Source organism: Phyllobates terribilis, unplaced genomic scaffold (assembly GCF_046119375.1).
Source record: "Phyllobates terribilis strain yellow unplaced genomic scaffold, ASM4611937v1 Scaffold_1118__1_contigs__length_406537, whole genome shotgun sequence".
NCBI classification, from domain to species: domain Eukaryota; kingdom Metazoa; phylum Chordata; class Amphibia; order Anura; family Dendrobatidae; genus Phyllobates; species Phyllobates terribilis.
The window spans coordinates 227,768-240,194 of record NW_027363878.1 but is presented as its reverse complement, the minus strand read 5'-3'; the positions used below and the strand labels follow the sequence as shown (position 1 = coordinate 240,194).

General features: G+C 47.4%; 1 pseudogene; it reads left to right on the top strand.

The window, feature by feature from the left end:
* Positions 1-11,888, top strand: part of LOC141243139 (translation factor GUF1, mitochondrial-like) — an 83,559-nt pseudogene extending 71,671 nt beyond the window's left edge.
* Positions 11,889-12,427: the final 539 nt, after the last annotated feature.

The window sequence follows — 12,427 nt, the reverse complement described above, 5'->3', positions numbered from 1 at the left end:
CCGGCCCAAGAGGCAGAAGAGTCCACACCAGCAGTACAGGAGGATCAACCCTCTGCTAGTAGTAAGCCTGCCGTGCCCCTAGTGAGCCAAAGAGTGCGCAGACAGCTGCCCAGCTTACCCATAACACCTCCTACACCCTGTAGTGCAGAACCAGTTAGTGAGCTCCGTAGGTCCACTAGAGGTCAGATGCCCGCTCGCTGGAGAATCTAAACTAATGCACTGTGAATTTATCTGTTAACTGTTTATGGTTTATGTTTGTTGCCTGTTATTAATTATGTTTCTCAGTTACCCTGCAGATTTTTATGGACTAACAGGTTATGAACGCTGGATAACCGGAACAGTTTTGTAGATAGTTGCACCTTGGTGCCTCTTGTGAAGACGGCCGCGGAAGAGAAAACCTGTCTGGCGTGGCCTACTTGCGGCCCAAAGTAGCTAGCTCCAGCCTTGCAGCCACGCCCAAGGACAACGCAAGGGGTTTGCTTTGGACAAGTCCCCTACTTCCCTTAAAACTTCACCTTGGGTGATATGGACACCCGTGACCTTTAAAGAACTACAGCTTCTTGTAAATATGTTATCGAATTATTGTTATACCCTGTTATTATGTTTTAAAAATGTGTTTAGTCCCGGAGTACTAAAATTTACTAGGGGGGAATGTGACACCCCAGGGGTCTGGTTGCCACAGTAATAGAGATATTATGTCTGAGAGCAAGTGGGAGGTTTCTCTGGTCAGGAGCCCTAAGCATGCAACACTGCCCACCCAGACCTGGGAGGGGAGGAATCTGCCCTTATAAACTGGGTCTGGGGCGGGATTAGGTTAGACAGAGACAGAGCCTGCAGAACAAGCAGAGCAGTCAGAGTCTGGAGAGGGAAAGTGAGAACAGGAGCTCTGTAGGAGCAGCAGCTGAAGGCCAGGGGCTGTGAGCAGAGATATAGCTCGCCCTGGCTGAAGTTACTAAAACCGGACACAGGAGTCCGAGGCTGTGGGGACTGATATATACCCAGCAGCAGAAACCAACCGGCAGGGGATTCCAGGTCCTCTGGCCATAGAAGCCCGGAGGCTCAGTCACAAAGAAGGGACCAGCGCCGCCATCCAGGAGCGGAGGCTAACAGAAGGCCCCAAGTCACCAGCCATACGGGTGAGCACCACACGGTATGCTCAGGGACGTGGGCTACTTGTAACCGCTGACAGCAAGGTAGCCAGGAAGAGTGCAGATAAACGGGGAGGCCTACAACTCCACCTGGCCAGGGGAACTCCTGCTTGCTCGCAGACTGACCAGGCCCCTTATACTAGCCAGTACTCCCGGGAGGGTCTGCCTTGTACCATCAGTAAAGACCCTGAACTGCACCTCACGTCTCCTTGCCGCACCAGCACCATTAGCACTGGGACCCTCACACCATCACTCCCATCATCTCTCACATTAGCTGCCCTGAGGCAATACTTCTCCCGTGGGGAGTTATCCCATACTCGGCTGCGCAAACAACATCAGCCTCAGCGGTTGGCAGCGCAGCGGCGGTCCCCACTGACCGCAATCCACGGGTGGCGTAGTCGGACATTTGCTATACATTAAGACTGCCACTGGTTTGACCACCCTGGGCACGGACCAGGTCACCGCCACACGGAGACTACAACCCCCAGCATTCTACAACAGGCCCGGTTCCGGGTTCCCTGCACAACACAGGCCCAGGGGGCGCGTCACATGGATTTATGTAGTGTGAAGTTGACAAGCACTTTCCAAGTGATGCTAAAATCGCTTGGGAAGCGCTTGTCAACCCGCATGCGGAAATGAAAGTGAAGACCGCTTCATTTCCGCATGCCCCTGGCAGGAAACCACATGTACAATCCGCATGCGTTTTTTCCTGCCAGAGAGATGCAGAAACGCTCAGGAAAAAATCCTGAGCATTTCTGCATCGTGTGCACATACCCTAACAGCATGCTTATTTCTGTGTGTCCTGTTATATTATACCTCTTCTTTTTCAGAATTAAAGCCTACAGAAAGAACGTCTTGGCAAAATGTGTATGTATTGTATGTCTTATATATATAGTGCTTTTGCTGCTTTGATTTAAAAAAAATATATATATATATTAACGTCCATTCAAAGATTATGATTTTCTCAATTTACAGCTCAGCCGGAAGATCAAGCAATGTCTCTAAGGTTATAAAGTATTGAAGCCTTGTGTGGCAGGGTTGAAGAATATATTAACTTGTCAAACACTTTCTCTATTTAAACAAACTTTTAGATTTAACACCTTTTGTGTTTTTGTTAAATTCTAGTCAGTATTAAAAAAAAAGTAAAGCACGTGTATTTTTTATAAATCCATCTTTCTAGTTTTCAATGGATGTAAAGGAAAACTCTGAAAATAGCTAATTTTTTTCTGCCATGTGCTAATTGACTATTGTAGAAAAGGCAGTACACGGTGTAATACAGCGACTTGCTGGCATTACGGTAATCGTCCAGGATGTGTTTTACCTGACCATGTACCTTCCCCCTCAGGTGACTGGTCACATGACTGTGACATAGCACAGGTCCTGCACGCACCGAATGTCTGTCTGATCACATGACTGTGACATCAGCAAGGTCCTGTCAGTGTGTGTGTGTGTGCACGGGATGCATATATAAACTCTGCTTGATGGGAGACAGGTGTGTTCGGTGTGTTCTGTGAGAGAGGCGTAAGGCCTGTTCCCGTGTGTGTGGGACACCGACCGTGTGAGGCCTAGTGAGGCCGAGTGAAGCCTGGTGCCTGAAAGGCAGAGCCTGGATCCTGTGTGGATGCTAGTGGCCTTGGAAGGCAGAGGCTTGAGTAAGAGTCCTGAAAGGCAGAGCCTGGATCCTGTGTGGATGTCAGTGGCCTTTGAGGGAACGACGGCTGGAGACCCCTACCTGGGAAGCCGCAAAGCCACAGTGGTGGCGGAGTAATGGACTGAGACAGCTAAACCCGGCAAAGGTAATACCCTGTGTTATATGGACATTAATATGGACATTGCTATTTTATTACCTTGCTGAAGGCTGTTACTTGGGCCACTTGGGCCTGTCTGCTACTTGAGAGACTCCCGGATGTTAAGTGTGGAAACATGCCGGTGGCGGACTAAGATGGACTGTGTGAACTGTGGTTTATGAAGTAATAAACTGCTGAGCATTGTTTAAAAACGGAAAGACATCGCACGTGTGCATTGATTGTCGCAGCAAAACGAGTATTCCCCATTATGATGACTAGTGCTGCCTTACATATGGTTCGAGAGTGCGGGCAGCTGCAGCCCGGTTGCTAGGGGCAACGGCACAGGACGAGTGTGGATTAAAGCATCTGGCTGCAACTCGGCGGGGTTGCGAAGATTGGCGTCGCACTCAAACCTGGTTTGCCGTGGCTCGGCGGGGCTCACGAAGTTTAAAGCATCTGGCTGCAACTCGGCGGGGTTGCGAAGGTTGTCGTCGCACTCAAATCCGGTTTTGCTGTGGTTCGGCGGGGCCACGAAAATTTTCCGGGGAGAGCGGTGAAGTTCTGGTGTGAACAGTGCACCGCGATGGCTGTGAACGGAGCAGCAAATGGGTCTGATGAGTCGGACCGCATATATGAGAAACGTCTACTGGACATGAAACTGGACATGGTGCAGCAACCACAGGAGCTGTGGGCACCATATGGAATGGCGGCAGTGGACCATTCTATGAACTCTCCGGGGGCGCCAGTGTTGTCCCAGAGTGCCCGGGGAAGTGGTAAGAGCTGTTGTGAACTAAGTCCTAAGACTATTGCTGATTTTTTTTCTAAAAATTACCCTGTAGGTGTGTTTGTTAAAAAGGGGGCGGAGTCTAAAAGGGGCAGATTTTCAAAACAGCGTAGAGTGCAGAAAACTGGAAATTGTTACTGGTTGTGGGTTGGTACCTCCTAAAAATGACAATGTGACCGTTGATAATGGGGGAACTCCAGTAGAAGGGGGTGACGTCAAAGTGGGAGGTGACCTGTTAGTCCACAACACCATGGGGAGTGACACAGACCCCGTAGCTGACTGTGACACTATGAAAGTAAAAAGTGAGTTCAGTCAGGAGGGGCTAGACGAGGGGAGAGAGTCCCCCTCTCGTCGTCGACGGCGCAAGGGCCACAAAAAGGTTGCTCCGGTAGTCCTCGCTGAAAATGAAAATAAAGAGAATGTAGTACTGTGTGCCTTTGCTTCAAGTGTGGATCCTCCATTAGAGATAGAAAAGGAGGTGATGTTGCCAGTAGCAACCTCCGGTACGGTACCGAGTCAGAAGGATCTGACAGCCCTGAAAGAGGAGGCGGCCAGTCATGACCAAGAGCTGGAGCCTATCAGGCAGCAGTATCAGAGTGACGTGCAGCAACTAAGGGAAAACCTGGGGAACGTGTCCTCATACCAGCTGAACCTGGAATCTGAACAGCAGAAAATATACCAGGTTATGAGGAACTGGCAGCGAGATGTGGAGGGAAGCAACGCGGAAATTAACCATTGGAAGGAAATGTTCTATGGAATTAAGGAGGACCGCCGCAAAATCAAGGAGGAGGTTTTTCAATTAGAGATTGACAGAGCGGTGTGTGAAGATGAGTTATGCGAGGTGAAAGATCGCTTCTCCCTGGTACAGTTAGAGCTGTCTGTCCTCAAAGAGGCGCTGCAGCATGAAGTTGCTGGGCGTGAACAAACCCTAGAATGACTGCGCAAACAGCTCAACCAGGAGCTGTGTGACTCCAAGAAGGAGTGTGGTGAACGCAGTAGGGAACTGCAACAGAGTAAGAGAGATTATGAGGATCTCCTCAAGGTGAAGAAAAAACTAGAGGAGGATAAGGCAGGTGCAGGGCAAGTGCGCCAAGTGGTTGAGACCACTCTGCAAGACACCCGTGAGGAGAATGATGATCTTCGGGGAAAGACCCTAGATCTGGAAGCTCAGGTGAAGGAGCTACAGATGTCCTGTGATACTCTCCAGAAGGCGGAGACGTACCTTAAGGAAACAGTCAGCAAGATGGAAGCTGAGCGAGAGAGGATGGAGGAGTCCATCGGAAAAGCCACAGACCAGGGCCAGGAGTTGACCGCTGGTCATGGGAGGTATGAAGCAGATACCTCCTCGAGTGATGTGGGCTCGGAGGGTTCGGTGGATGTCGGAGCCGAGATCAAGCAGCTCAAGGAGTTGCTACAAACCCAGTGGACGCAAGAGAGGCGTGAGAGACTGGCTATTGAGAGCCGAGTGGGCACATTGGAGACGGAGAGGTCTGAGAGAGCTCTGCTGCTGGAAGAGCTGTTGAAGCAGGAAGAGCTTCAGAGACGGGCCGCTGAGAGGCGAGTGGCGGAGCTAGAGGAAGAAGTTTCCGGGCTCAAAAGTCGCCTGACAAAGTATCACTCAGTGAACGAGGCCTTCTTGGAGAAGGAAAAGGGCGAACACGTTGCACTCACTCCCTTATACCATGAGAAGGTGGACCTGAGGAGAGCTAAGAGAGTGTTAACCACACATAAATATGAGATGGAAGTGGTCAAGACGAAAATTCGTGAATTTGTAGCTGTGAGTCAGCTCAGGGGAAGCATACAGGGTGAAGAAGCTTGAGGTCAATTGCCCCTGAAACCTGAGCTGGTTGATCGTCTGGAAACCACTGGTGAGACCGAAACGTCTCGGTACAAGTGCCTTGTAGATGTACCCGAGGATTTGAGGGAAGAATGCACCAGTGAGTCCGTGCATGAGGAGTTTAAGAAGGCCGTGGGAGCCTGTAAGGTGTACTTGACCTCAGAAGCTAAACAGCTGGTGGTCCTGTCCACGACCGAAGTCACAGTGAAGAGGGTGGCTATCCTAAGTGACATGCACTGGCGATGTATTCGCACAAAGCGGTTTCTCCGGTTGAAGACGGAACAAGCCGTTAGACAACTGGAGTTGATGAGGAAAGCTCACAGTATGCGTGAAGAGGTCATCCAGGTGCCTCATGTTCTGGTGAGGAAGCTCGTTGGGAGAAATGGTCGAGCCATGCAGATGATGGTCAAGAAGTCTGGGGTGGTGAAAGTAAGCAGTCCACATGATCGTCAGGACTGGATACCCGACGAAGACGGCATGGTATCATTCTCCGCTGTAGGAACAGAAGAAAGCCTGGGATATATGCGCATGCTGTTGGAGTACCGAGTGACCTACCTGCGAGAGGTAGAACAGTTGAATCTCGCTAGACTGCGAGTGGATAGACAGCATCATCTGAGCAGCAGAAGATGGCAGCCGTCTAGAAATTGTGAGACCCGACAGAGAAAGGGCCCCCTAAATAACAGAACAGCTACAGCTGAAGTTAGGGACCTTTCAAGATGTCTTGAGAGTAGTGGGCGTGGGTTTAGAGGTAGTGAGACCTCCAGTAACTCAGGTTTGAGCAGCCCATACAAACGACCCAATAGAGGACGGGACATTACGGAGTCGAACCAGACCTTAGATACCAGGGCATGTGAGTCACACCGCTGTATGACTGACCGCTGGGAGCGGGGGAGACCTGACGAGGTTACGACTGACCGCTGGGAGCGGGGGAGGTCTGACAAGATTATGACTGACCGCTGGGAGCGGGGGAGACCTGACAAGGTTACAACTGACCGCTGGGAGCGGGGGAGCTCTGACAAGGTTACAACCCGGAAAGGTGACCTGACGAAGTCAGTGACAGTGACAAATGGTAGGTCCCTAAGGAATGGGCTAATGTCATTGACTAATGTTCCAGGGGCTGAGTAGCACAATTGTAAAGTACATGGTCTCTATGTGAGCTGGGGGTTATAGTGATTGTGTATATTATGTGTTCAACCCCACAAGTTTGAACAGAGGGGGGGGGGTATGTAATGCAGCGACTTGCTGGCATTACGGTAATGGTCCAGGATGTGTTTTACCTGACTATGTACCTTCCCCCTCAGGTGACTGGTCACATGACTGTGACATAGCACAGGTCCTGCACGCACAGAATGTCTGTCTGATCACATGACTGTGACATCAGCAAGGTCCTGTCAGTGTGTGTGTGTGTGTACGGGATGCATATATAAACCCTGCTTGATGGGAGACAGGTGTGTTCGGTGTGTTCTGTGAGAGAGGCGTAAGGCCTGTTTCCGTGTGTGTGGGACACCGACCGTGTGAGGCCTAGTGAGGCCGAGTGAAGCCTGGTGCCTGAAAGGCAGAGCCTGGATCCTGTGTGGATGCTAGTGGCCTTGGAAGGCAGAGGCTCGAGTAAGAGTCCTGAAAGGCAGAGCCTGGATCCTGTGTGGATGTCAGTGGCCTTTGAGGGAACGACGGCTGGAGACCCCTACCTGGGAAGCCGCAAAGCCACAGTGGTGGCGGAGTAATGGACTGAGACAGCTAAACCCGGCAAAGGTAATACCCTGTGTTATATGGACATTAATATGGACATTGCTATTTTATTACCTTGCTGAAGGCTGTTACTGGAGCCACTTGGGCCTGTCTGCTACTTGAGAGACTCCCGGATGTTAAGTGTGTAAACATGCCGGTGGCGGACTAAGATGGACTGTGTGAACTGTGGTTTAAGAAGTAATAAACTGCTGAGCATTGTTTAAAAATGGAAAGACATTGCCCGTGTGCATTGATTGTCGCAGCGAAGCGAGTATTCCCCATTATGATGACTAGTGCTGCCTTACAACGGATACAGCACCTATGTCAGTGAAAGGTGCCAGACCAATATAATCTGTATATGACCTCCTGTTCATCTATCTGCATTTCATTCCGTGAATCATGCACACATCCGTCCATCTCTGCCGAGGACTGGCAGCCATCTTTCCTAGCACCTTCATTGATGGCTAGTGTTGAGCGATACCTTCCGATATCGGGAAATATCGGATCGGATTGGATCGGACCAATATCCAAAAAATATCGGATATCGCCGATTCCGATACCGGAAACCAATGCAAGTCAATGTGACACAAATATCGGAATGAAAATAAACCCTTTCTTTCCTTGTAGGTTAATTCTACATGAAGGAAAACAACTAAGAATAATGTAGAATGTATTACATGAAAAGCCAGCAATTCAGCAGCGGCATACACCGGTACCCGACAATTTAGAACAAAAAAGAATAGAGCATCACACATAGATTAGATAGATAGAAACATGTCAGTCACATATATAATAAGTACAGTGATAGTGTTGATTACTGTACTTGTCATTTAGTGTTAAAGGATTTATTTAAAAAAATAATAGTGTTTTCATGCACCGTCTCTTTAAAAAAGCCGGCCGGCAATTCAGCTTCGGTACCCGACAATTTAGAACAGAAAGAATAAAGCATCACACATAGATTAGATAGATAGAAACATGTCAGTCACATATATAAGAAGTACAGTGATAGTGTTGATTACTGTACTTGTCATTTAGTGCTAAAATAAAGGATTTCTTAAAAAAAAAATTGGTGTGGGGTTCCCCGTAATTTTAGTCTCTAGCGGAGGTTAAGCAGATGGCTGGGGCAGATGTTTGAAGCCTGGGAAGGGGGTAATACCCACTGAGCTTCCCAGGCTACTAATATCAGCCCCCAGCTGAATACCTAGCCTTTACTAGCTATTAAAATGGGGGACCCCCCAAAAAATTATGTGGGGTCCCCCCTATTTTAATAGCTAGCAAAGGCTAGGCAGACAGCTGGGGGCTGATATTAATAGCCCAGGAAGGGTGCCATGAATATTGGCCCCCTCCCAGGCTAGAAACACCAGCCGTCAGCCGCCCCAGAAATGGTGCATCCATAGGATGCGCCAATTCTGGCACTTAGCCTCGCTCTTCCCACTTCCCTGTAGCGATGGCAGTGGGGTAATAGGGCTGGGGTTGATGTCAGCTTATAATGCCAGCTGACATCAAGCCCAGGTTAGTAATGGAGAGGCGTCTAAAAGACACCCCCCATTACTAACCCCATAGTTAAAGTTAAAAAAAAACACAAACACCCAGAATAAAGTCCTTTAATTGAAATAAACACACAATTCTTTATTGTTCTAAATTAAACTATACTTACCATCACGCCCATTCCAGCTGAAGCCATTGTCTTCTGCAATAAAAGTAAAATAATAAACCAACATCATCCTTACCTTTCCATGATTCCCAGGACGGCTCCAGCTCTGCTACATTCTCTCATGCTCACTGCAAGCACAGGAGAATTTTCCCACGCTGTCAGTGACGTGCATGAGGTGAGCCGAGTTCATTGGACATGACCTCGGCTCATCTGGATGCCGTCACAGGCAGACACTGAGGAGCGCAAGCATGCCTGCGCTTCTCAGTGTCTGCGGCATAGCAAGCTGGATGGCAACTTTCGGCTGCGATCCAGCCTGTCATGTGAATGTAGCAGAGCTGGAGCCATCCTGGGAACCATGGAAAGGTAAGGATGATGTTGGTTTATTATTTTACTTTTATTGCAGAAGACATTGGCTTCAGCTGGAATGGGCGTGATGGTAAGTATGGTTTAATTTAGAACATTAAAAAATTGTGTGTTTATTTCAATTAAAGGACTTTATTCTGGGTGTTGTGTTTTTTTTAATTACTTTACTAGAAATTCATGGCGGTCATGTCTAATATTGGCGTGACCCCATGAACTTTGGGCTTAGGCCAGCTGATAATACCAAGCTGGCCCTAACCCCTTTATTACCCAGTGAGCCACCGCACTGTTAGAGATGTTAGTCCCGAACAACCCTCCTCCTTTTCAGCTTTTTGCTTAAAAGCAATTGCAAGAAGGGACCCACAATGGTAATATTAGTTGTAAGTAATTCTAGGATTATTTGTGATCATAACAGAACATGAGCACATGAGGCCTGCAAGATAACAAGATTTTAGTGAATGCTTTAGGAATAGTTCATGTGGCTGGGGTAACATATAGAAGCAATATTGGATCCAGCTCACCGTAGGGAACATCTTGAAAGTGTTCAGAGCACGGAAACATCACGTTGTGGCATAGCACAGTCATAAAATGAAGGTAATTCAGATCAACGTACCGTGAATAGGCTTTTATTCACAAAGTGCATAACAGAGGCAGGATCAGCAGTAGTTAGGAGAAATGTGACAAACGCATTTCGGGTGACAGCCCACCCTTATTGACTGGTGGTGGGCTGTCACCCGAAAACAGTTGACGCATTTCTCCTAGCTGTACTGCTGATCCTGTCCTTTGTTATGCAATTTGTGTGAATAAAAGCATTCACAGTTCGTTGAGCTGGATTACCTTCATATCATGCGGTAAAGAATACCTCTAAGGCTGCGTGCCCACTATGCGTTTTTCAAGCGTTTCTGCCGCGGAATTTCCGCAGCGAAACCGCTTAAAAAACGCTAGGTAATCCGTCCCCCATGGTCCCCAATGACAAGCCACAATGTCAATGCCCATGCTGCTGATTTTTCCACAGCGTTTGTGCTGCGCTCAAAAATCCGCAGCATGTCCATTAAGCATGTCCATGACTCAGTGACATCATGGTAGGTCCTTCACAACGCCGAGAGCAGTGCAAGAGACCGGACGGAGCAGCGAAAACACTGGGAGGACATCGGAAGGTGAGTATAAACTTTTTTTTTTTTTTTTTTTAACTAACTTGGTCACACTGTATAAAATCCATGCCGGTTGCATGGATTTATATAGTGTGAACAAGTTGTCAAGCACTTTTCCAAGTGATGCTAAAATCGCTTGGAAAAGCGCTTGATAACCCGCATGCAGAAATGCATGCAAAGAAGCTTGACAAACGCTTCTACCTGCCGGGAAAAATGATGTAAAAACCGCATGCATTTTTCCCGCCAGGGAGAAGCGTAAAAAATATGCTGCATTTCTGCATCATGGGCACATAGCCTTAATGCAGCTAACAAATGTTCAGTTAAGATGGTTACCTCCATAATCATGTAAAAAATCTGTTTTGTAATTATTAAAATATTATAAGTGATACATTTTGCTTTAAAGGGAACGTGACAGCAGACATGGACATCATGCATCAGGCACTGGCTGTATATTCTCAGCCAGGTATGTTTGACTTTCAAACACCGCAGCGTTTTAGAGAAAAACAGTCTAAAAGCCGCCGGGGACCGAGACGCGCTATAGACTAGTCAAAAAGACCAGTCCCCAGCAAATTCTCCCGCCCGCTACCAGCGACTCACAGGTCCCTCCGTGTACGCGAGTGCAGGGAGAAGCTGCCGGGACCTTCCTGTCCGACTAGTCTTACATGCAACTTTTTGACCGGCAGCTTTTAAATTGTTATTTTCCAAAACGTCACAGCATTTCCGAGTCATACAGTCAGTGCCTGATACTCGCTGCCCGATTCCCCTTAGGCCTCATTGACCCGTCCATGTTTAAACACGTATATGAAAAAAAGGTACCAGTATCTTCAGTGTGTCTGTTTTTACCATTGGGGATTTTCACGGATGAATTAAGAAAATAAATGACAAAGTTCCTCCTATACAATGCAGTCTTATATACGGATAGTACACAGACACAATCCATGTGCTGTATGTGTTTTTCATGAACCCAAAGACTTATATTCATCCATGCTGCCATAAAAAACTTGGACAGGTGAAAAGCATCATAGAACACGTACCCAATATAGCCTATCCATGAAAAACACACACACGTACGTGTAACATGGACGTCTGAATGAGGCTTAACAGTACTTAGTCTGTTATTTCCACTGTTATTGACTCTGCCGTTACTACATCTTACGGCAGAGGCACTCCACCAACCATGCAGAAGCTCTCCGGTTTATTAATGATGCCCCCGAAGTACTAAACCTTAGAATATTTTAAAATCTTCATACACCAATCTTTTCATAGAATATTGATATCTTGTATCACTCGTATTTTGGCAGTATGGCGGCGATATCACAAGGAAGATGAAGCTGCTGAAAAGACAAGCTGAAGGCAAGAAAAAAATGAGGAAAATCGGCAGTGTCGATGTGCCTAAAGATGCATTCAATAGTGTATTAAAGAGATGGTTGGACAAGTGACACCGTAGAACTAACACTACCTCCTCAGCAGACTATGGATGTAGAAAAGCAGAAATGCAAGTCTGGTTGGGACAAAGATTTCCCAACGTGCTGCAATTCCTGAGATTAGGAAACCTAATAAAACCTGATCTTTAAGGGTTTTTTGCTAATGTTGCAGAGCATAATAAATGCCAAGTACATTAATAAGGCTCTGTTCACATGTCCGTTTATCTTTTCATTTTAGAACCAACAAACCCCAGATAAATGGCATTAGCATCCTGTGCATTCCTGGTTCAAATGCAAGTGGGGGGATCATTAATTTATAAGGAGGCCATCTGGTTACTTGTAGTTTATTTTTAGAATGGTAGAGTTCTGCATTCAGGGCTAATTTTTTTTCTCAGTTCTAAAAATTATACAGTACACGGACCCCCGTATAAATCAATGGGGCCCCTCTACTTCTGTTTGAAACAAGATGTTAATTTAGTTTATCTGCAAGAAGTTTGTGTGTTCTCCCTGTGAGTTTCCGCCCACACTCCAAAGAGAGTGACAGGGGATCTAGA